Raw genomic sequence first — 24,615 nt, 5'->3', positions numbered from 1 at the left:
GTTTAGAGTTCAAATTCTATTGTTTCTAGCTGAAATAATGTTTGTTTAGCTTTGAAAGCCAGCTTGAGCTCAGCTCCTGGACTTGTCATGGGCTCGCCAAAACAATGAGCAGGGCTTGAACACCTCAAGCTTGGCTCGTTTACCAGGCCTACTAATGTTCTACTAATTGATATATTGCTCTCTACCAACGGGTGCTCCGCGTGGTTGGTAGGAGCTGTCAGTGCTAGTCTCCTTGTGGTGGGACTTTGCAGGTTCAAAACCCAGTGGTACATTGAATAATAACTGGTGGGGATCTGCCTAACCCTGCTTGCCTTTCAAAAAAAAATATTGCTCTCTCTCTCTCTCTCTCTCTCTCTCTCTCTCTCACACACACACACACACACACACACCATGGAGAGAAGCATACTCTTATATTTCTTACAATAGCTATCAATATGCAAACACAGTTTCAGATTAGCGAGCACGCAAATTCACCTGCATTATAAGATAGAGGGTGCTTAATATGTAAATCACTAAAACCTAGAGTCTGATCGACTAGATCTTTCAACATAATAGGATCATATTTCCAGGTTGCCATATAGGCTAACAAAGCAACAACATTTATTTAGCTAAACGCAAGGATGCACCAGGACTAGTAAGAGGAAACCTAGAGAAAAAATAAAAGAGAAAGATATAAAGGGATAGCATGGCACAAGTAGCATGACTAGAGAGCCTTGAGAATGTCTTCAGCACCACTGACAGTGAAGGCGCCACCTTCTTCTATGTTGGCAAGCTTCACTTGCAGGTTGTTGACCAAAAGCGCAAACCGTTGCGAACGGATCCCAAGCCCTTTCTCAGAGAGATCAAACTCGAGGCCAAGGGCATGGTTGTAAGCGGATGATCCATCAGCAAGGAACTTGACATTGGTTGTTGGGGTACGTCTGAGCCCAAGCCGTCATCACAAAGGGGTCATTAACTGCAGGAAGCACCAACTTACAAATCAGAATCTTGAGCAATAAACTCAAATGATCAACAGTCGTACAAAGACAGGATATCTGAAGCATCATCATATATAGGCCGCAAGCATCTTCAGATTAACACCTACTTCTGGGTTTTAAACAGAGCATCACATGCTTTAGCAGCCTCAGAACAGGAAGTTATATACGACCACTTTCATGAACTTCCCAATATTACTATATAAATAGACAGAATTAGAGTAAAAATGATGTATCCATGTGGCATAGCTCAGAATTGAGCCAACCAGGGAAATGGGCAAACAGATCTGGTGAAGTAACCAAATCAACCATCCCCTACGATGACAAATTTTTAATGTGGCAGGACTGACTGATAATGCTTGAGGAAAGACTAGGCCTGTTCGAGAAAAAAGATCCATTTTCTACAAGGGAGTAATGGATTCTGCGCAAAAAAAAAATGATGCGGTAGACAGTAATAACAAGCCCGGCCATGAATGTCGAGGTCAGATCAATGAGAGCGATGCTGCATCCATTTGATGAAAGACAGACAGAACACCATGGATGGATGTGTTGTTTCTTAGATGGGTCCCACAAATTTCTTGAGAGCCATCCAAGTTTTAGATGAATGGCATTTACAGTGCAAAAAATGAAGACCAAACAAAAAGTTTCAGATGGTGTTCTGGCTGCCGTTCTTCAAATGGATAAACAGCAGCCAGGGCAGATCTAACGGTACACCATCAGATCTACCTCTGACCTCATGTGCGCTGTCCAGATCAATATGTGAATGAAATAGCTGGTTGAAACACAAATCAATTGTTTGGTAGAAAGGAAAGATGAATCTATCAAAATTAGTAATTTGTAATATCCAAATCCAAAAGTGAAGGGAAGAGGTATCGAGACACCTTCCTTGATGAAAGGATGCAAATTTATGTCTCTTTAAAATTTACCAAAAGGTATTATGTTTCTTTTGAAAAGGTACAACCTTTTGAAGGGACATGGTACATTTCTTTTTGGGCTCTATATAAAGCACTCGTCCTTCTTGTGTTGGACATGCAATCTCATCTTATTGGCTTAATAAAATATTATTTCTTTTTTAGTGCATTTGTGTGTAAGTGTGAGAAAAACTTTTAAGTTTCTCTTCTTTTCGACATTATTTTTTGTGGCCAAAGTATATTTCGTTGCATCAATTAGGGTATTCAAAACCCAACAAGTGATATCAAAGCCAGGTTGAAGGAGACCACACTTGCATCAAAATCATAACAGGAAATTTGAACTCTGTCGCCAATCTCTTCCAACTCCAAGTGCCCATGTTTGATGGCGAAGGCTATGATTTTTGGAGTCTTAAAATGAAGACTCTATTTGCCTCACAAGAGCTTTGAGAGATTGTCTATAGCAGTTACAAAGAACCAATTGATGATGCAATTCTTGCGTCATGGACCTCTCCAAAACAAAAATAATTTAAGGAAAACAAGAAGAAGGATGCAAAAGCACTTCTATATATTTAACTTGGGGTAAACAATGCTATCTTTCCCAGAATCATGAATACAATTTTGTCCAAAGAAGCCTGAGATATTTTAAAGAATGAATTCCAAGGTTCGGAGAAGATTATCTTCATCAAGCTTCAAGTATTGTGGAGAGATTTTGATACATTGTCTATAAAACACAATGAATCCATTCAAAATTTTTTTACTAGAGTTGTTGGGATTATCAATCAAATAAGGAGCTATGACGATAAAATTAAAGAGAAAAAAATAGTTAATTTTTTTTTAAGAAGTTTGCCATCAAAGTACAATTATATCGTAGTAGTCATAGAAGAGTCAAAAGATCTATTAACTCTATCATTACAATAATTGATAGGATCCTTTAAGGCATATGAGAAGCGGATCGCAAGGACTGAATCTCAAGTGATTGAGCATGCACTCCAAACAAAGCTCAATATAGATAAAGAAAAAGAAGGCTTCAAAAGAATACCTCAATTTTCAAAAGAAATCAAAAGTTCCTCAAAGGTCACAGCCAAGGAAAAAATTATTCTTGTCAACCAAGGTAGTTTAAGCAATCAGAAAAATATAGCCATGTCTGCAAAAAATCTGGGCATGAGTCTAGAGAATGCCAATTCAAATATTCAAGATGCCGAATACCAAATCACTCTTAAAAGGACAGTTGGTTAAAAAAAAACATGAAGTCAATTTCTCAAAAAATGAAGATGAGAAAGATCAAATTGTCTTCTCTTGCATGAACGTTGAGCAAGAACCAAGTGATATATGGTATGTAGATAGTGGTTGTAACAACTACATGACTGAAAATAAAAAGTGTTTCATCAAACTTGATGAAACTATCACCTACAAAGTAAGAATGGGAGATGAAAAGTCTCAAAATGTTGAGGGCAAATGATTCATAGCAGACAAAACTAAATTAGGTCAAACCAAACTTATTCATGATGTTTTTATGTACCTAGTTTAGCATAAAACTTGTTAAGTGTTGGTTAACTGATAAAAAAAGCGTACTTAGTAAACTTTAATAACAACCGATGCACTATTTTGACAAAAATAGTCAGCAAACAATATCCAAAGTGAAAATAGCTACAAATAAGGTCTTTCTCTTGACTATGATTTCATGTATTGACAAGTTCTAAAGGTTGAAAGTTTAGATGTATCAAATCTTTGGCATTTAAGATTTAGACATTTAAATTATCAAAGTTTAAAATTGTTGAAGCAAAAAATATGTTGATTGGACTTCCTTATATCGATGGAGAAAATAAAATATGTGAAGGTTGTATATATGGCAAATTCCATAAGCTTCCTTTCCCAAATTCATCTTGGAAGACAAAGCATCCTCTTGAATTGGTTCATGCAGACATTTGTGGACCAATGCAGACAGAATCTCATAATGGAAGAAAGTATTTTTTACTCTTCGTTGACGACTTCAGCAGAATGATGTGGATATACTTTCTCCAACAAAAGTCATAAGCATTCTCCATTTTCAAAGAATTTAAAGCCTATGCAGAAAAGGAGAGCGAGTTTAAATTGAAAAGATTAAGGACTGACCGCAGAGGAGAATTTACATCCAATGAATTTTGAAGCTATTGCAAAATCTAAGCCATTAAAAGGCAACTAAGTGCAGCAAAAATTCCACAACAAAATAGTGTCGTAGAGCGACAAAACCACACTATTATTGAAATGGCAAGGAGCATGTTAAAAGAAAAGAATCTTCCAAACAATTTTTGGGCCAAAGCCATGAACACAACAATGTATATTTTGAATAGAGCTCTCACCAAGTTTATTCACAAAAAAACATTGTATAAGGCATGGTACAAGCACAAACCAAAAGTAAGTCATTTTAAAGTTTTTGGTTGTGTTGCTTATAGCAAAATTCTTTCTCAAAATAGAGAAAAATTTGATAAGGAGAGAAAAGTTTATATGTGTTGATTATAGTGATACATCAAAAGCCTATCACCTCGTTAATCCAAATACAAAGGAGTTGGTTATCTCAAGAGATGTAATTTTTGATGGAAAAAGTGAAGAGGACTGAGGAACATGCTCAGTAGAAGTACCTCAAATAGAGACAAATTTGACTATGCCAGACAATTTTACAAGCAAAGAACATATGGACTCAAGTGATTCAGAATCAGATACTCCTTATAAAAAGGTGAGATCTCTTGCAGATATATATGCTTCTTGTCATATGGCATTGTTTTTATTTGAGCCTCAGAATTATGAAGAATTCATCAAAGATGAAATTTGAAAAACTGCCATAAATGAAAAGATTTCTGTAATTGAGAAAAATCATACATGGAAATTGGTAGATAGGCCAAAAGGAAAAGCTATAGTTGGTCTAAAATGAATTTTTAAAACCAAATTCAATGAAAATGGCTCAATTCAAAAGCACAAAGTCTGACTTGTAGCAAAAGGCTATTCCCAAAAATTTAGAGTAGACTTTAATGAAACTTTTGCTCCATTTGTGAGAATGGAGATGATTCAAATTGTGCTAGCCATCTCCGCTGAGTTTAAAGTTCTGGTATATCAGTTGGATGTAAAATCTATCTTTCTTAATGGAGAACTCAAAGAAGAGGTCTATGTTGAGCAACCTCTTGGCTTTAAGAATGAAGGACATGAAAAAATTTATAGGTTAAAGAAAGCCTTATATGGCTTAAAGCAAACACCACAAGCTTGGAATATGAATATAGACCAATATTTTCAAAAGAAAAAATTTCAAAGAAGCCCAAGCGAACCATCTCTATATGTAAAAAGAGATGGAGAAGATTTTCTAGTTGTTTGCTTATATGTAGATGATTTGATCTATGTTCGATCAAATACAAAAATGGTCATCAAGTTTAAAGAGGACATGATGAAGGAGTATGAGATGACAAATTTAAGAATTATGAAATATTTTCTTGAAATACAGGTCAAGCAGAAGAAAGGAGAAATTTTTATTTCTCAAGAAAAATATTTTGAAGAGTTGCTAAAAAAATTTAACATGTTGAATTGTAAGACGATGAGCACTCCAATGAGTGTCAATGAGAAACTGACAAAAAATGATGGTGCTAAAAAGGTGGATGCTTCTATGTATAGAAGCTTGGTCGGATCATTGATTTATCTTACTAACACAAGACCTGACATTGTAAATGTCATTAGTCTTGTATCCAGATTTATGAGTGAACCAAGCAAACTCCATCTTGCAGCAGTCAAAAGAATTTTGAAATATTTGCAAAGTATAAAAAATTTTGAAATCAAATATGTTGCTGAAAACAACATTCAACTTGTGGGCTATACAGATAGTGATTGGACAGGGTTAGTTGATGATTGAAAAAGTACTTCAGGATATGTCTTTTACTTGGGATCCAAAATCATATCTTGGTCATTAAAGAAGCAAAATACAATTGCATTGTCGACTACAGAGGCAGAATATATCGCAGCTACCACAACAACAAGTGAAGCAGTTTGGCTTAGAAAAAATCTTTTAGATTTACAGCAAAATCTCGAAGGACCGACCATTATCAATTGTGACAACAAGTCTGCCATTGCGATGACAAAAAATCCAGTCTTCCATAGCCGCTCAAAGCACATTGAGATTCATCGTAATTTCATCAAAGAATTAATTGAAAAAGAAGAAATCATGTTGGAATTTGTGCCAAGCAATAAGCAAGCTGCAGATATGTTTACCAAGCCATTGCCCATAGATAAGTTCGAAAATTTCAGATCCTCTTTAAGAATTACGAATTAAAGAGGGATGTCAAAATTAGTAATTTGTAATATCCAAATCCAAAAGTGAAGGGAAGGGGTGTCTTAGATTTTCAAATAGACACCTTGCTTGATGAAAATATGCAACTTTATGTCTCTTTGAAATTTACCAAAAGGTATTAGGTTTCTTTTGAAAATGTGCAACCTTTTGAAGGAACATGGTACGTTTCTTTTTGGGCTCTATATAAAGCCATCATCCTTCTTGTGTTGGACATGCAATCTTATCTCATTTGCTCAATAAAATATTATTTATTTTTTAGTGCATTTGTGTGTAAGTGTGAGAAAAACTTTTAAGTTCTTCTTCTCAACCTTATTTTTTCTGGCCATAGCCATATTCTGTTGCATCAATTAAGGTATTCAAAACCTAACAGAATCTTCCCAATCAAGAATAATAGTACCATTTATTCTTAGTATGGAGTGAGTCAAATCCAGTATGATAACTTGTTCAACAAAAATGTTGATATTGTTCCCCCATTTATCAAAATTTTCATACTTCGGGAAGCATGTGATCATCTAACAAGAAAATATGCAGTATTCTTACTTGGTGTCCAATGAAATAAAGAATTAGCACAAACACATCCAGGCAATGTGCAGTGCTGCCAACAACATCATGGATTGTCACCTTAAAATGCCTATGTTATGATCAACTAGAACAACAAAATAAGATCAGGAACAAACATAGCAAAGTCAGTCAACTTATTGGTACACAGAGGAAAATTACAGTGTCACTTAAAGATGGGGAGATGTCTCCATGGATCCCAAGCATCACCAACGCTACCAAACACTGTCATTCTATAATCCTAAAAGTTTAGGGGAAAAGCAGAAGACTGCTTAAATCTATCAACAAGGTAACAACGTAAAACACAAAAGAACATGAAACTGATTCAGAGTTAAAACTTTAGATGAAATAATAGTGCAGAAGTGAAATGCTTGCCCGCATACCGCTGATGAGGTAAATTTCGTTGATGCCCTTAGATTTCAAGTCCTCAGCGTGGTCAATAAATCTCGGGACATGCTGCAAGCTGCAAAGTTAATCTAAATCATTGACTGCCATAAGAATTTCTGAAGAAAGCAAAAGAAGATAGAAGAAGGTTAGGCCCACTCTTTAGAAGCCAAAATATATGGAAGACAATCTAAACCACTTTCATTTCTTCAAAAAATAGAACTATTTTCCTCTACGTAAGCTTGTAGGATTTGAACCTCAGACCTCTCTCGGTTAGGACAGTGCAAACACCACAGAACCAGCCATTCTTATCAGCCCAAAACCTAAAGCAGTTCTTTCCTAAAAAACCGATATGTTTCCCAGATTAACCCACATTTTTGGATAAATGGGTGTATACGACCACCCAGATTATCCTACTCATGTCACGTTTTGAAGCATCCACTTATTCAAAATCCTTGGCAGCTTGGAGTATCCTACTTTTTCAGGAAAAAGGCTACAAGTCAGCACCGTCCAGAAGCCCCCAAGGGTTTTGGTGTAATGGGAGGGACCTTGGCTGCTAGACAAGTGATCAGGGTTTTTTTCTGATGGGCGTCAGCCCCTTGCATATAAGCAAGGGCAAATGCATTATGCTCCTTGGTAGTGCTGAAGCAAAGGGACTCCTTGGGAGCTAGGAATGCACCTGCGCCATGGGTTTACACCGTCGGTAAAATAGTTGTAAGTACGGCAGGTATAACCGGGGTGACTAGGTCTCTGATAATCAAGGTGGTTTTCCAATTCTTCATAGAAAAAAAAGTCAGCTCGGTCCAGAAGCGATGAAAAGAAATGCCAACATTTTTTCTTTTGTGTTTTTTTTGCTAGGCCAAGAAAAAACCTTGACCATCGACAGCGCATTTGCAGGCCTTCAGCTTGTGAAACCCTTGAGGTCCTTCTGCCCGCTGGGAAGCAAACCCAGCCCGCGGCAAGCGATGCTCCCGTGAGTTTTCAAACTCATATACTTAGTGACATTCACAAGTTGCCCCTACCAATCCAATTTCTTTTTTCTATGACGGTGATCCTTAGGGCAATACATAAGAGATTAGATCAAAGACAAGATGAACGGGTGAGGGTGGGGGGGGGGGGAGTTAGGGAGTAGGGGTTGTTCAAGGTTAGGTAAACTCCCCATTTCCTCAAGAGGAGAGGGACCAGTGAAGGGAAGTGAGGAGGTAGGAGACGAACCTGCAGGTGGGGGTGAAGGCGCCGGGTGTTGGAAATAAAACAACAAACTAGAGAAAAAGATTGTTCTCTAGAATGAAAAACACACAGAAATGGTGCAAGAGAAGGAGAAGGCTACAAAAGGCTTCAATACATTCCAATGACTTGTCCGAATGATGATACATGGCTGTTATATATATAGCATTTAAGCTCAACCAGAATTTAATTACATAGTAAATTTCTACCATAGGAAAACTAAAAGACTATTACATTTTCAAGGAGAAAAATTAAATGAGAGAGGAACCCAAAGAGTTGCATAGAAAACTGCAAATAGTCTTAATGTAAAATGAGTTCCCAAAATGAGGGAGGAATACGAAGAGTCTAGCTTATAATTCCAACAAGCCTTAAAGTAAAATGAGTTTCCCAAAAATGAGGGAAGAATATGAAGAGTCTAGCTTATAATTCCAACAACCCATCTTAAGCTAGACTATAACGATACCTAATTTCTCTCTCAATTTATTGAAAGTTTCATTCTTCAATGCTTTTTTAAAGATATCAGCCACTTAGTCTTGAGTCTTGCAAAACTTGACATTGACATCTCCATCTTTGACCAAGTCTCTAATGAAATGATACTTGATTCGAATATGCTTGCTTTTGCCATGGAAAACTGGATTTTTGGTGAGTGCTATGGTTGAACTATTGTCACAAAACAAAGGAGTGCTTTCCCATTGAGGATGCTTCAGCTCATGAAGAATCCACCTTAGCCAAAGAGCTTGACAACTAGAAAGAGCCAATGAAATATACTCAGCTTCGGTTGTGGAGAGAGCAACAACAGCTTGCTTCTTCGATGCCCACGAGATTGCACCTGAGCCAATGTGAAAAACAAAACCTGAATTGCCTTTACTATCATCTCTATTTCCACCCCAATCACTATCACAAAAACCCACCAATTTTGAATCTTTGACACATTTATAATGAATTCCATAATTGATAGTGCCACGCACATATCTCAAAATTCTTTTGCCTATGTCCCAATGAGTATTAGAAGGAGATTCCATGAATCTGCTAATCATGCTGACAACAAACATAAGATCAGGTCTTGTAGCAGTCAAGTACATAAGACTACCAACAAGGCTTCTATAGAGAGTTGCATCGATCTTTCTCTCACCATCATTTTTGCTAAGTTTCAGTCCAACTTCCATAGGAGTATTAAGAGGTGTAGCACTCTCCATTCTGAACTTCTTTAATATATTTTTAGCATACCTTTTTTGAGATATGAATATTCCATCTTCGGCTTGCTTTACTTCAATGCCCAGAAAAAAATGGAGAAGCCCCATGTCAGTCATTTCGAATTCGTGCATCATATCCTTCTTGAAATTTTCACACATGCTTGCACTAGTGCCGGTAATTATTAAATCATCAACATATAAGCATATGACTAAGAACTCCCCTTGATTGCCTTCTTTGATGAAGAGAGTATGCTCGAAGGGACACTGTTTGAAACCATTCTTCAAGAAATATCCATCAATGCGACTATACCAAGCCCTTGGCGCTTGTTTTCAATCGACACACTTTATTTTCTTCATCCTTCTTCACATAACCCGAAGGTTGATCAATATACACTTCTTCTTCAAGGAAACCATTCCAGAAAGTCGATTTAACGTCCATTTGATAGACCTTCCATTTTCTTTGAGCAGCCAAAGCTATCACCATGCAAATTGTTTCGAGGCGAGCTACAGGAGCAAAAACTTCATTAAAATCGATGCCATACCTTTGCTTGTAACCTTTTACCACCAGCCGAGCTTTGCATTTTTCAACTTCTCCATTTGAGTTGAACTTTGTTTTATATACCCACTTGACGCCAATAGATTTGTGCCCTCTTGGGAGCTCAGTCAACTCCCAAGTATGATTTCTTTCAATAGAGTCCATTTCTTGATTCATAGCAATTCTCCATTTTTCTTCTTGAGATGCTTCTTCATAAGTAATTGGATCGGCATCCGCAAATAAAGCAAAATTCACCAAATCTTCCTCAAGATTTCTTCTTGCTGTTTCATAAATTTCTTGAAGACTTCTTGTCTCCATAGGAGGAGATTCAGAACTCCTTGAAGATGAGGAAGACGGTGATAAATGCACAGATGGAGAGGAGAGTGAAGTATCTCCTTCGCCACCATCACTATTAGGGTCATAACTCTCCTCCTTATTGATGAAATGTGAATTTTTATTTTCATTCTCGCCATCCCAATTCCTAGATTCTTCTTCATTGAATTTTGCATCTCTACTTATGATAATTTTCTTGGTGATTGGATTGAAAAGCTTATAAGCCTTTGAGCATTCACTGTACCCAACAAGGATACATTTTTCAGATTTATCTTCAAGTTTGCTCCTTCGTTCATTGGGAATATGAGAATAACATATGCTGCCAAATACTTTCAAATGAGCAACACATGGTTTTTGCCCACTCCAAGCTTCTTGAGGAGTTAGGTCTTGAACACTTTTAGTGGGGGCACGATTAAGAAGATAGATAGCACATGCCACTGATTCAGCCCAGAATATGTTAGGCATACCTTTAGATTTCAACATACTTCTTGCCATCTCCATGATCATGCGATTCTTCCTTTCCGCAACGCCATTTTGTTGAGGTGTGTACCGAGTAGTCAACTGATGACGGATGCCCTTTTTTTCAAGAATTCTTTGAACTCATTGGACATATATTCAGCCCCACGATCAGTACGCACAGTTTTAATAGAAAGATCACTTTGCTTTTCAATAAATGTCATAAATTGCTTAAAATATTTAAACACCTCAGATTTTTCTTTTAGAAAATAAACCCATCACTACAAGAAAATTGTTAATTAGCGACGGAAATTAGCGACGGATTTTTCCCGTCGCTACTTAGCGACAGATTAGCTAGAGATAGAATCTGTCGCTAATTTGCGACGGATTAGCGAGGAAACGACTTTTATCGCTAATCTGTCGCTACTTAGCGACGGATTAGCGACTGCATGTTTTTGTCGCTACTTTTGATTACAAGAACACCATTTTAGCGACGGATTTAGAGAGGGAACTCTGTCGTCGCTACTCCGTCGCTAATTAGCGATGGAGTAGCGACAGAATATATTCTGTCGCTTTTTTGGTATTTGGGTTTCGCGACGGCTTCGCGACGGAATTTTTCCGTCGCTAAGCCGTCGCTAAATGTCGCGTAAATCCCTAATCCCATCCCTCTTTCTCTTTTCCCTGTTTCGCTGTACTGCACCCTCCCGCCGCCCGTCGGCCCTCGCCACCGTCCGGCCACCGCCGCTCGCCAGCCGCCGCTCCCCGTCCACCGCTCGCCAGCCGGCGCTCGCCAGCTGCCGCTCCCCGTCAACCTCCCGCCACCGTCCGGCGAAGCGCAGGTTCTTCTTCTTCTTCTTCTTCTTCTTCTTCTTCTTCTTCTTCTTCTTCTTCTTCTTCTTCTAAACGCAGGGGGTACGCCCCTTCCCTGCCGAAAACGGAGGGGGTTTAACCCCCTGCCGTGCTTTCCGGCAGGGGGGGTCGACCCCCTGCGTTTCCGGCAAGGGGGGTCGACCCCCTGTCGGAAAGGCATGGGGGGTCGACACCCTGCCGGAAACGCATGGGGGGTCGACCCCCCTGCCGTAAAGGCACGGCAGGGGGTCAACCCCCCATGCCGGAACTGCCTTTCCGGCAGGGGGTTTAACCCCCTTCCCTGTTTTGAAAAGAATTTTTGTCGGCTGGGCCGGCTATGGCCCTGTCATAGGCTCGCCTAGCACCCAGCCGACTGGGTGCTGGGCCTGGCGCACCTGCCAGCATGCTGGCAGTCAGCCGAGTGCTACTCGGCTGGCTGCCAGCATGCTGGCAGTCAGCCGAGTGCTACTCGGCTGGCTGCCAGCCAGCCAACAGCCACCAACGTGAATAAAAAGATTTTTTTTTTTGAAATAAAGGGATCATACCCAGCCGATCACTCGGCTGGGCCAACAACGAGGGTTCACGGCTTGACTTCGGCTGGTCTGTCAGCCGACACCCATACCACATCGATCGTGCCATGGATTTCTTTTTGAAAAAAAAAATGAAAAACAAGGAAAAATATCAATATAACATAGTGGATTCGTAGATCCACTGATTCGCCATGGATTTCCATCAAAACATGCATGGAAATCCTACCTCTACCCGATTTCTCAAACGTTTCACATAAGAAAATGCCCGTACCTTGAGAGAAATACCTGATTTTTTTAGTTAGTGTTTCATCTTGTTTCATGATTAGTTAGTTTGTTACTTAATTTGTTTTGTTTTTGTGCAGATTTTTCAACGGAACCAACTCGTGCTCGGCCACCTGTGGTAAGTAAATGACAAAAACAATGCAAATCGGGTAAATACCCGTGGTGAGTAAGTGATGCAAACGTATCACATGTTATTTAATTTATTGAATGCAGCACTTTATTGTTCACACACTCACTTAGTTGTTGATATCTAGGACTGCTTTGTTGGAGTTCGGAGATCATGCTGAGCATGATTTTAATGTAGAAATATGGAAGTGTTCTTATTTTTGGAGTACGGAGTCCATGCTAAGCATGGTAGTAGTTAGTGAGATATTGAAGTGTGTTTGCTGCAGGTACATGTTTGCCATTTATTTGATATGAATGATTATGATGTATTGCAATGTTTGATGTAATTGTATCCATGCTTGCATGTAGTTACTTTCAATTTGATTTTGACTTCCATGTGAAATTTTATAATAAAAGCATGCTTCAAATGATTGTATCATGTCATTAATAGTTTGCACATGAAAATATTAAGTTATCAATGCATGCATCAAAATTCTTGTTATTGTTTGACATAGTATATTGCATGATAAATTTGATATTTTCTTCATCGTCGCATTCTGATTGTTTTTTTCTTAATTCGTTAGGATACTATTCGTAACATCATACGACAGAATGACTGCAAACCGTGAATGGATGTACCGTAGGATAGTGGACAATGAGTTATCGCATGAATATATGGATGGTGTCGATAGTTTTATTGAATTTGCAACGGCGAGTGTCAGTACGGTAGATCCCACAGGTCGGATTAGGTGTCCCTGCAAGATTTGTAAGAATAATCGATTTGTAGAACCTCATGGCGTTAGACATCACCTATACAGGAAGGGTTTTGTGAGTGATTATCAGAACTGGGCGTTTCATGGAGAAGAATTTAGAAACGATTTTGATGCACGGGTGAATGTGGTGCACGATAATCCATATACGAATTTGATATTTGATGCTGCAGGAACAGAACTGGGTTCTGCTATGAGTTCTAGTGATGTAAGAACTGTCGTAGATGAAGAATCACCAAACGATGCAGCTAGTAGATTTTATGATTTACTTAAAGATGCTGATGAGCCACTTTGGAACGGTTGTGAGAGTCACACTATCTTGTCTGCAGTTCTTCAACTAATGAATTTGAAGTCCGAGTATAATTTGAGTCAATCATGTTTTGACCGTTTGTGCATGATTGTGAAGAGTATGTTGCCTAAAGATGAGAAATTGCCACAAAATTTCTATCGTGCGAAAGTTATGGTCAACGCTCTAGGTATGGGTTACAAAAAGATTGATGCTTGTCCAAATCACTGCATGTTGTATTTCAAGGAGCAGGAAAACGACATATCATGCCCGTCATGTGGGCATCCTCGGTTCAAGCCAAAGACAAGAGGCAATGGTAGCACGAGATCAAAGGAAGTTTCATACAAGTCGCTCCGCTACTTTCCTATCACTCCTAGATTGCAGCGATTGTATATGTCTTCAAAGACAGCTAAACACATGAGATGGCATGCAAATAAAGTTCGACACGATGAAAACAAGATCACGCATCCTGTTGACGCTGAAGCTTGGAAGCACTTTGATCGTACTCATCAGAACTTCGCAATGGAAGTGCGAAATGTTAGACTCGGTCTATGTACAGATGGATTTAATCCATTTGGGGGTAGATCAACTCCATACTCATGCTGGCCAGTATTTGTAACTCCATACAACCTTCCACCAAGCTTGTGTATGAAACGTCCAAATCTTTTCTTGTCTCTGTTGATCCCTGGTCCGACCTCACCTGGCCAAAATCTTGATGTATATCTAAGGCCATTGATTGATGAATTAAAAGTACTGTGGGATGACGGTGTTACCACGTATGATGCCCACAAAAAACAAAATTTCAACATGAAGGCCGCTGTTCTATGGACAATCAGTGACTTCCCTGCATATGGTATGTTATCTGGTTGGAGCACACATGGGAGGTTGGCTTGTTTGTACTGCATGGAGGATTCCAAAGCTTTTAGATTGAGGCATGGAAGGAAGCCTTGCTGGTTTGATTGCCATCGTCGATTTCTACCCAGCGATCATCCGTTCCGACGTCAAAAGAATGCATTTACAGCAGGCACAACTGAAATGGAAGGTCCATCCTCAAGATTGTCTGGCATAGAGATTTTAAGAAGATTGCGATACTTTCCAAATGTATTAACAGATGCCCGCAGTCCTACACCCTTCCGTGGATTTGGGAAGGAACACAATTGGACGAAAAAATCTATTTTTTGGGAACTACCGTATTGGTCGACCCTATTGATACGACATAATTTGGATGTGATGCATGTAGAGAAAAATGTGTTTGATAATGTGTTCAATACAGTAATGAATATTAAAGGAAAAACGAAGGATAATCCGAAGGCCCGTATGGATTTAAAATTAATATGTAAAAGACCAGAATTGGAACTCAAAGAGTATAATGGCAAAGTACTGAAACCAAAGGCGAAGTACGTGCTCGGACCTGATCAAATAAAACATGTATGTCAATGGTTGAGACAACTGAGATTTCCAGATGGATATGTCTCTAACATTGCTCGGGCTGTGAAGATTGACGATGGACAGTTATATGGGTTGAAGAGCCATGATTGTCATATCTTTATGCAACGATTGATACCCCTAGCATTCCATGATATGTTAGACAAACCTATATGGGGGGTATTGTCTGAGTTGAGCGGATTTTTCAGAACATTGTGCGCATCGGAGGTCATTGTATCAGATGTAAAGAATCTCGAGGACTCTGTCATCACCACTGTTTGTCTGTTAGAAAAGATATTTACGCCAGCATTTTTCGATGTTATGGAACATTTGATCATACATCTGCCATATGAACTAAGGGTTGGTGGCCCTGTGCAATATCGATGGATGTACCCATTTGAAAGGTATATGTTTTTTTATATTTGTCTCTTTAATGACAGATATTTAAAATTTGAAATGTATATTCTTGTCAGATGCATGTTCGACCTAAAAAAAAAGGTTCGTAATAAAGCAAGAGTAGAAGGCTCTATTTGTGAGGCGTACACTTTAGAAGAGATTTCAAATTTCTCATCTATGTACTTCGAACCTCATATTTCAACACGTTACACATGCCCGCCCCGTAACGATGATGGAGAACAAGTAACTGTAGCTGACAAGCTGTCGATATTTCAACGACTTGGGCATGCATTTGGTAGTTGCCGATCAAGGCTATTGACAGATCGAGAGCAAGATGCAGCACACATCTATATTCTTTTTAATTGTTCAACGATCGACCCATACATCGAGTAAGTATATGTATATGCAACTCAATTATAAATCCTTTTATGTTCTATATGTGGATACATGGCTCGGTAATATAAGTATTTGTGGTTTGCAGACGATTTGATCTGGAGTTGCAAAGCAAAGTTTCACATCTCACTAATGCAGAAGTACAAAAAGAACGTGAAACTAAGTTTGTGGAGTGGTTGAAACAGTTGGTAAAGAAGCTAACATAAATTTTGTACTTATAAACAACACTAAGTTACTTAATTGATCGTGATCACAATAATTGTTTATGTCTGTGCGTAGGTTCGCCATGGTGATGTTAAAGATCAAGGAATATGTGATTTAGAAAATGGTCCGACCAAAGTTGTGCAATGCTACAACGGGTATATCGTAAATGGTTATCGATTCCATACAAAAGACTACGGTATAAACAAATCAACGATAAATAGTGGCGTGTGTGTCAAGGGTAGCAGCTACGGTGAAAATGAACATGATTACTACGGTGTTATAGAGGAAATAATGGAGTTGACTTACTTAGGCATGAATAACAGGGTTACGGTATTCAAGTGTCATTGGTTTGATCCAACTGCAACAAGACTCGACAAAGCTTCAGGCATTGTGGAGGTGAATCATAAATCCAGGTTTGGAACATATGAACCATTCATATTAGCCTCGCAAGCTCAACAAGTTTATTATACTTCATATCCGAGTATAAAAAAGTCAGATAGAAATGAATGGTGGGCAGTTTGCAAGGTGAAATCCAAACTATACCCCGAGTATGATCAGTTACAAGAAGATGAGTTAGCTGAAGACAGTGATTACTATCAATCAGATGATGTCTGTGACTTCGCTTATGGTCACGATGTTGCGCATGATATGCATGTCATATCTCCATTGGCTGATGAAACATTCATAGAGGAATGTGATCCAAATGATGTACCAAGTGGATGGGCAAACAATGAAGAAGAAGAAGAAGAAGAAGAAGAAGAAAGTCAAACTAGTGACGAGGAAGAATTCTCAAGCTAGTGAAAAAAATCTTATACTACAAACCTCTATTTAAATGCATTGTAATACTTGATGTGAGTTGTATTGCAATACTTGGTGTGAATGATTAAAAATTTTATTTCAATGTATTGTAATACTTGATACGAATGATTCGAATGCATTGTAATTTATCTGAATGTATTATAATTTATGCAATTAACGAATGATTTGAATTAGTGCAATACTTGATGTCAATGATTTGAATTATTTGAATGCATTGCAATGCTTGATGTGAATGACTTGAATGCATTGTAATACTTGATGTGAATTATTTGAATGTATTGTATGACATATGTTATTTGTTAGAATATGGTTCGTGGAGGTTATAGTGGTCGCTCATCCAGTAGTAGTCAGGCTCAACCTTCATCTTCACGGGCTCCTGTGATAGGTATATCATATAACTAATTAGATGCTTGATTAGTTCAAATGCACATTCTGAGAACTTGGTGTGTATTTTTTTACAGATGATGTTGCGCCTGTATACGACCCACCTACACCAGTTGATCGCACAAGTCAACAGCCAACACAGGAAACAGGGTCTTCACAGGCTGGCACAAGAAGACTCATTCGAATAGTGTATATCGATAATCGACCGTAAGTATTTTGTTTTCAATTATTGCATATCTTTTAAATATTTTATATTGATATTTACTGTGTAACAATTCATGTGCAGCACGAGGTTTGAGCCACAAGAAGTAGTACGGGAGATTAGGAATTCACTTCTTCAACATCTACCAGGACCAGTTGCTCAATGGAAAGAGTACCCAAAGGAGGTATTAGACAGATTGTGGTCCTCATTCATGGTATACAGTTGTTCCTCATAGTTAATGTGTTTCATATTTAATTTATTTAAGCAATGTCTACTAACTTTCTGAAAATATTTGTAGGCTTCGAATCGCTTTGCAACTACGGTGGAAGAAAATGATGCAAGGAAGGTGTGGCAGAAGGTGGCTGCCAATCGATTTGCAGACATGCTGCACACTATGAAGACTGCAGCAAAAAAAGCATCTGGCGTAGTAGATGATCCATTACTGTGGAAGGGCCATGGTCCTATTACTATCAGGAGAGATTACTGGGATGAAATGTGCGATATGTGGGCGGGAGATGCATTTAAAAATCGCTCTGCGAAGGCTTCACAAAATCGATCGAAGATGCCCGAAGCCCATCTACACACAGGTGGATCTAAGACATTTGGGAGCCACCTAAAGAAAATGGTAACTCATCAATATATAATATTAATTTTATAAGTATAGTTGCAAATTTGTGTACTAAATCTTTTGTCATTTAACTTCGCAGGAAGCAGAAAAAGGAGGCAGTGTACCATATAAGGATGTGTTTGTAGAAACACATAAACGGAAGACCACGGGAGTCTTCGTATCAGAGAAGGCGAGAACGACAACGGTATGTATTAATTCTATTAATAATCGTTGCAATATATATGCAAGTCATCATAATGTTATCATTAATTATTAATGAATACTTTAAACATTATTTTGTAGGAGGCATATGAGCAACAAATGGTAGAGCGATATGGTGAAGACGCTACTCAGCATCCATCATTTGATCCTACAGCATGGGTGACTGCAGCAGGTGAACCCAAAAAAGGTCGCGTGTTCGGGTTTGGGAGTAATATGAACACTTCACCAGTTATTGGTTCTTCCAGTTACGGCTCACCAACTTCTTGCGCCGACATAAGCTCCAAGCAGCCGACTATTCTTTCCGGTGATGATGTACGCGAGATCATTAATGAATCACTGAATAACTACTTCCAATACACCGTCGCCCCCTTTCTCCGAAATGAGATCAAGGCCGCTGTTCAGGATAGGGGATCTTCGATTCCAGGTCCCTCTCAGGTATAATCACATATATAGTTTTTTTGACTATCTTAAAGCACATCTGAGCATGGTAGAATCACATATAGAGTTTTTCTAGATGCCTTAGAACACATATGAACATGCTATAATCACATATTCAATTTTTTTACTGCCTTAGCACACATATGAGCATGATAGAATCACATATATATATATTTAACTTTTTGTCTGTCTTAGAGCACATATGAGCATGATAGAATCACATATAAAGTTTTTTTGATTGCATTAGAACACATAAGCATGCTATAATCACATATTCAGTTTTTTTACTGCCTAAGAATACATATGAGCATATTATAATCACATATTCTGTTTTTTGACTGCCTTAGCACACATATGAACATGCTATAATAACATATAGAGTTTTTTAACTGCCTTAGAACACATATGAACATGTTATATATCATTTATGATAGAATCACATATAAAATTTTTGGCTTTGCCTGCCTTAGAGCACATATGAGCATGCTATATTCACATATTCAATTTTTTTACTGCCTTAGCACACATACGAGCATGATCGAATCACATATATAGTTTTTTGCTTGCCTTAAAGCACATCTGAGCATGGTAGAATCACATATAGAGTTTTTTTATATGCCTTAGAACACATATGAACATGCTATAATCACATATTCAATTTTTTGACTGCCTTAGCACACATATGAGCATGATAGAATCACATATAGAGTTTTTTATTGCCTTAGATCACACATGAGCACATGATAGAATCACATATAGTGTGTAATTTATTTCATTATATTTTGTTTATCAATACTGACTGTTCTTTTCTTGTGTAGGCTGCTAGCGATAATCAGGGTAGTGGAGCTGAAGGGACAGATAAAGACAATGAACAAGAAGACGCACAAAATCTTGGCGATGATTAGAGGACTGTGTTGAAGAAGTTCTATTTTTTTTATTTTTCCTAATTGTAATTGTTGAATTGTAAATAATTAAACTTCTTAGTTTTAAGGTGGAACGATTAATTATTATAGATACTTGTTATATGAATTTTTTTGTGTGGTTTGTTTTTTATTTACAGGAAATATAAATTGTACAGGAAATATAAATTGTACAGTTCTCCGTAATTAATTTTTAAATAAATTTTTTTTGATTTTTTTTCGTTTTTGCGACGGATTAGCGACGGATGATTCCGTCGCTATTCATATTAATCTAGCGACGGCTTAGCGACGGAATTAAATCCGTCGCCACGCCGTGGTCGCCGTTTAGTACCGGCGGATTGGCGACGGAATATAGCGCTCGTTATTCCGTCGCAATTAGCGACGGACTTGGCGACGGAATAATTCCGTCGCCAGTTAGCGTCGAAATATTCGCGACGTAAGCATACTGTCGCCGCGTTGTCGCTAATCCGTCGCTAACATGGTTAGCGACGGATTAGCGACGAAAGGTGGTCGTCGCTAATCTACTGCTCTGTTGTAGTGCATGTCTTCCGACTGAAGTCATCAATGAATGTTAAAAAATAACGATTACCTCCAATAGATGTGGTGCGCATAGAGCCGCATAGATCAGAATGAACCAACTCAAGTGGTTTTGATGCTCGTCAAGATTTGCCACCAGGAAAAGAGTCTCTGTGATGTTTTCCAAGAACACAACCTTCACAAATTTTGTCTTGCTGATGAATGTTAGGCATGCCTCTGACCATATGTTTTTTGCACATGAGAGATAAAGAACTGAAATTCAAATGCCCATATCGAAGATGCCATAACCATGATGGATCTTTAATAATAGTATTGAAGCAAGGAAGAACAACACTTTGAAATGTAAATGGAAACATTTTGTTTTGAGTCATTTTTACCTCGGCTATGAGAGTATTCTTCTTGTCCTTGATTTCACAAATTTCTCCTTTGAAATAAAGATCATATCCTTTTAGAATAAGTTGCCCAACACTCAAAAGATTGTGTTTGAGGCCTGGAACATAGAAAACATCGGTGACGTGCTTGCTACCATGGTTAGTTTTAACAAGAATATCACCACGTCCCTTGACAGCAAGCCTATTATCATCACATGTTCTAACTTCAGTTTGAACCATTTCATTTAAGTACACAAATAATTTTTTGTTTCCAGTCATGTGGTTACTACAACCACTATTATACCATACTTCATCATGTGTTTCTTCTTTGGTATCACAAGCAAGAAAGAGAATATCATCATCAAGAATTTCATTTTTCTCATGCATGAAAGTTACCTCCTTTTGGTTTTCTTCTGCCAATCTCTTTCTACAGAACTTTATGGTATGACCATACTTCTGACAATGAAAGCATTGAACTTGTGAGAAAGAGCGACCATGACCTCGACCTCTTCCTCGCATAGAATAAGATGAATCACAATCATCTTCTTTTGTTTCTTGATTTCTACCACCTCTATATCCTCTTCCTCTTCCTCTTCGTCCTCGAGCACCACCACGAATAGAGAGATGTGTCTGAAAAGCTTGCTCGATTGGAGGAGAATCAAATTGCTTTATACGAAGTTCATGGGATTGAAGTGATCCCATTAAACTATCAATGGACAATGTGGATAAGTCTTTGGATTCTTCTATAGCAACAACAATATGTTCAAACTTGCGAGTTAAGCTTCTTAATATCTTTTCAACAACTCTTTGATCTTCAAGTTTTTCACCATTTACTCGCATTTGATTAACAATGGAGAAGACTCGATTGAAAAATACTTCAATAGTTTCAGATTCTTTCATTTTTAAAGAATCAAATTCACTTCTAAGAGTTTGGAGTCTCACCATTTTTACCTTGTCTTCTCTTTTATATGTTGTATAGAGAGTATCCCATGCTTCCTTTGCCGATTCTGTCGTAGATATCCTTTCGAAAATGCCTTCATCAACCGCTTGATAAATATAGAACAATGCCTTATTGTTCTTCTTCTGGTTTTCCTTTAACTCAGTTAGTTGTCGTGGAGTGATCCCCTCCACATTGTCCATCACATCGAAGCCACTTTCAACAATGTCCCATAGATCTTGAGAACCAAAAAATGCCTTTATTTGAATACTTCACTTGTTGTAATTTTTTCCAGCAAAGCAAGGAACTTGTGGTTGCACCATATTGTTGGAAGCCATCCTAGCTCTGATACCACTATGTTGGAAATAAAACAACAAACTAGAGAAGAAGATTGTTCTCTAGAATGAAAAACACACAGAAATGGTGCAAGAGAAGGAGAATGCTACAAAAGGCTTCAATACATTCCAATGATTTGTCTGAATGATGATACATGGCTGCTATATATATAGCATTTAAGCTCAACCAGAATTTAATTACATAGTAAATTTCTACCATAGAAAAACTAAAAGACTATTACATTTTCAAGGAGAAAAATTAAATAAGAGAGGAACCCAAAGAGTTGCATAGAAAACTGCAAATAGCCTTAATGTAAAATGAGTTCCCAAAATGAGGGAGGAATACAAAGAGTCTAGCTTATAATTCCAACAAGCCTTAAAGTAAAATGAGTTTCCCAAAAATTAGGGAGGAATACGAAGATTCTAGCTTATAATTCCAACAGCGGGAACGCCGAAGAGGATGATCTTCTTGCCGGCGGCGAGCGAGTGGACGGTGGTCTGCTGCAGCTTGTCGTCGGCGTCGAAGTAGGAGAGGGTTTTGTCGAGGAGGGAGTCGCCCACTGCGATTGGTGCCATCTCTAGTCCCCCAAACAGTCAATGTCTCTTATGTCTCAGAGGGTAACAGTACTACCGATCGAACTACGAGAGGGAAGAGAGGATGAGCGCAGAGGGGGTGGTGTGGTGGAGAATATATATGGAATTGGCCAACTAACCATTCCCATCTTTACGGGAACAATTACTCAGAAAAATAAATATCAAGACCTTTTCATACAAAGATATTTGGGTTACAGATCTTTTTGCAAATGCTATTGGTTACAGATGAAAAGCCTTTATACATTCTAAAAAAATTACCTTGATCTAAAATATTGCTTAATTTGCAAAGCATCACTTCACTATTGCACTAAGAGAGCAGTTTTTATATTTTGATGATTTTATACTTTCTATAATTAAATAAAATCTTTGTTTTATTAAAGGTTGACTGTTGATATTGTTCCAGATAGTTTTTTTTGGACAAATGCCAATCTATAATGAAAAAATGACAGTAGTTTGCATGTTTTGCAGGCATTATCATCATGTGTATGCTTACATGCATAATTTAAAATATTGTAGAACGTGAGATAGCTCATAAATTCATTGACTTTTCATTGATGAATTCGGCAATATAAAAGGTTACAAGATATGGTTACGTGATAATGATAACAGTAAAATACAACATCTTTAGATAACAGTTATGCGCAGATGGGCTGGCCTATGTGTTAATTTTTGGATATGCGATAGTAGATCCCGATAAAATAGCAGGCTGGTTGTTATGGCCAGATGACCAGCAGGATAACTAAGATAAAATAGGGTGAGCCAATACTCTCCTTCAAGTTGGAATGGGTAGTTGTATGATGCCCAACTTGAAAATAGGCTCGTGAAATCGGTCTCTCCCAAGGGGTTTAGTGAACACGTCTGCAAGCTAATTGTTGGTATAAACATGATGTGTAGAGATCAATCCATTTTATAATTTTTCATGAATAAAATGGTAATCCACTTCAATGTGTTTAGTGCGTTCATAAAAAATAGGATTCACAGCAATGTGAAGGGAAGATTGATTATCGCAATGGCGCTTCATGGGTTGTGCATGTGAAAAACCAAGATCTTGAAGTAACACACATAACCAAATTAGCTCACAAGTGGTTGTAGCCATAGCTCGATACTCCGACTCGACAGAGGATCTAGAGACTGTGTTTTGCTTTTTAGACTGCCATAAGAGGGGATTCCAACCCAGAAAGGTGAGGTATCTAGTAACTGAATGATGGGTCGTGGGGCAAGTAGCCCAGTCTGAATCACAATGAGCCGATAATTATAGAGTGTTGCTTGACTGCATACAAATCCCTTTTGCTGGTGAGGACTTTAAATATTGAAGGACTCTAAAACTGGCGTCTTGATGTGTAGATTGTGGGGCTTGCATGAATTGGCTTAACAATTAGACTAGATAGATAATATCTGGTCATGTCGAAGTTAAATAAATAAGTCGCTCGACTAGACAATCATATGGAGTTGGATCTGGTAATAGATCTCCATCATTGGTTGTAAGTCGACACTTCTAATCCATAGAAAATTCTATAGGCTTTGCCCTAAGGTGATCGACATCCGATAGAATATCCAGGACATATTTTCGTTGACTGAGAAAAATTCCAGAAGGAATATGTGTGACCTCGATGCTAAGAAAATACTTAAGTTCACCTAAGTCCTTAAGGTGAAACCGTGTATGCAAAAAGTTCTTGATTTGTGTAATCATCAAATCATTATCACCAACGATAATAATATTGTCAACATAGATGAGAATAAGAATGAAATTATTGGTTGTTTGCCGCGTAAATAAAGTGTAGCCAACTTGAGATTGAGTGAATTAAGCATCCTTAAGAGTAGAGGTAAGCTTCATAAACCAATTGTGCGAGGATTGCTTCAATCCATAAATAGATTTATGAAGTTGACATACTTAATTTTTGCCTTTTATATGAAAACCATGAGGAAGCCGCATGTAGATCTCTTCATGTAATTCATTGTGTAAGAATGCATTACTGACATCAAGCTAATAGAGAAACCAACCTTTCATAGCTGCCAAGGAGAGTAAGCACTGAACAGTAGTAAGTTTTGCTATCAATGCAAACATGTCACGATAGTCTAACCCTTCAATTTGCGTGTACCTTTTTGCCACAAGTCGCGCTTTATAGTGCTCA

The 24,615-nt window shown here is 38.1% G+C and overlaps 1 pseudogene; it reads right to left on the bottom strand.

Annotated features, from left to right (window-relative positions):
- Positions 1–703: 703 nt before the first annotated feature.
- Positions 704–22,465, bottom strand: LOC149828789 (peroxiredoxin-2C-like; annotated as a pseudogene).
- Positions 22,466–24,615: the final 2,150 nt, after the last annotated feature.

This window comes from Nuphar pumila, chromosome 9, assembly GCF_984573655.1.
Source record: "Nuphar pumila chromosome 9, dmNupPumi1.hap1.1, whole genome shotgun sequence".
In the NCBI taxonomy this organism is placed as follows: Eukaryota; Viridiplantae; Streptophyta; class Magnoliopsida; order Nymphaeales; family Nymphaeaceae; genus Nuphar; species Nuphar pumila.
The sequence above is the reverse complement of the archived record's forward strand: the minus strand, read 5'-3'. Positions and strand labels throughout refer to the sequence as shown.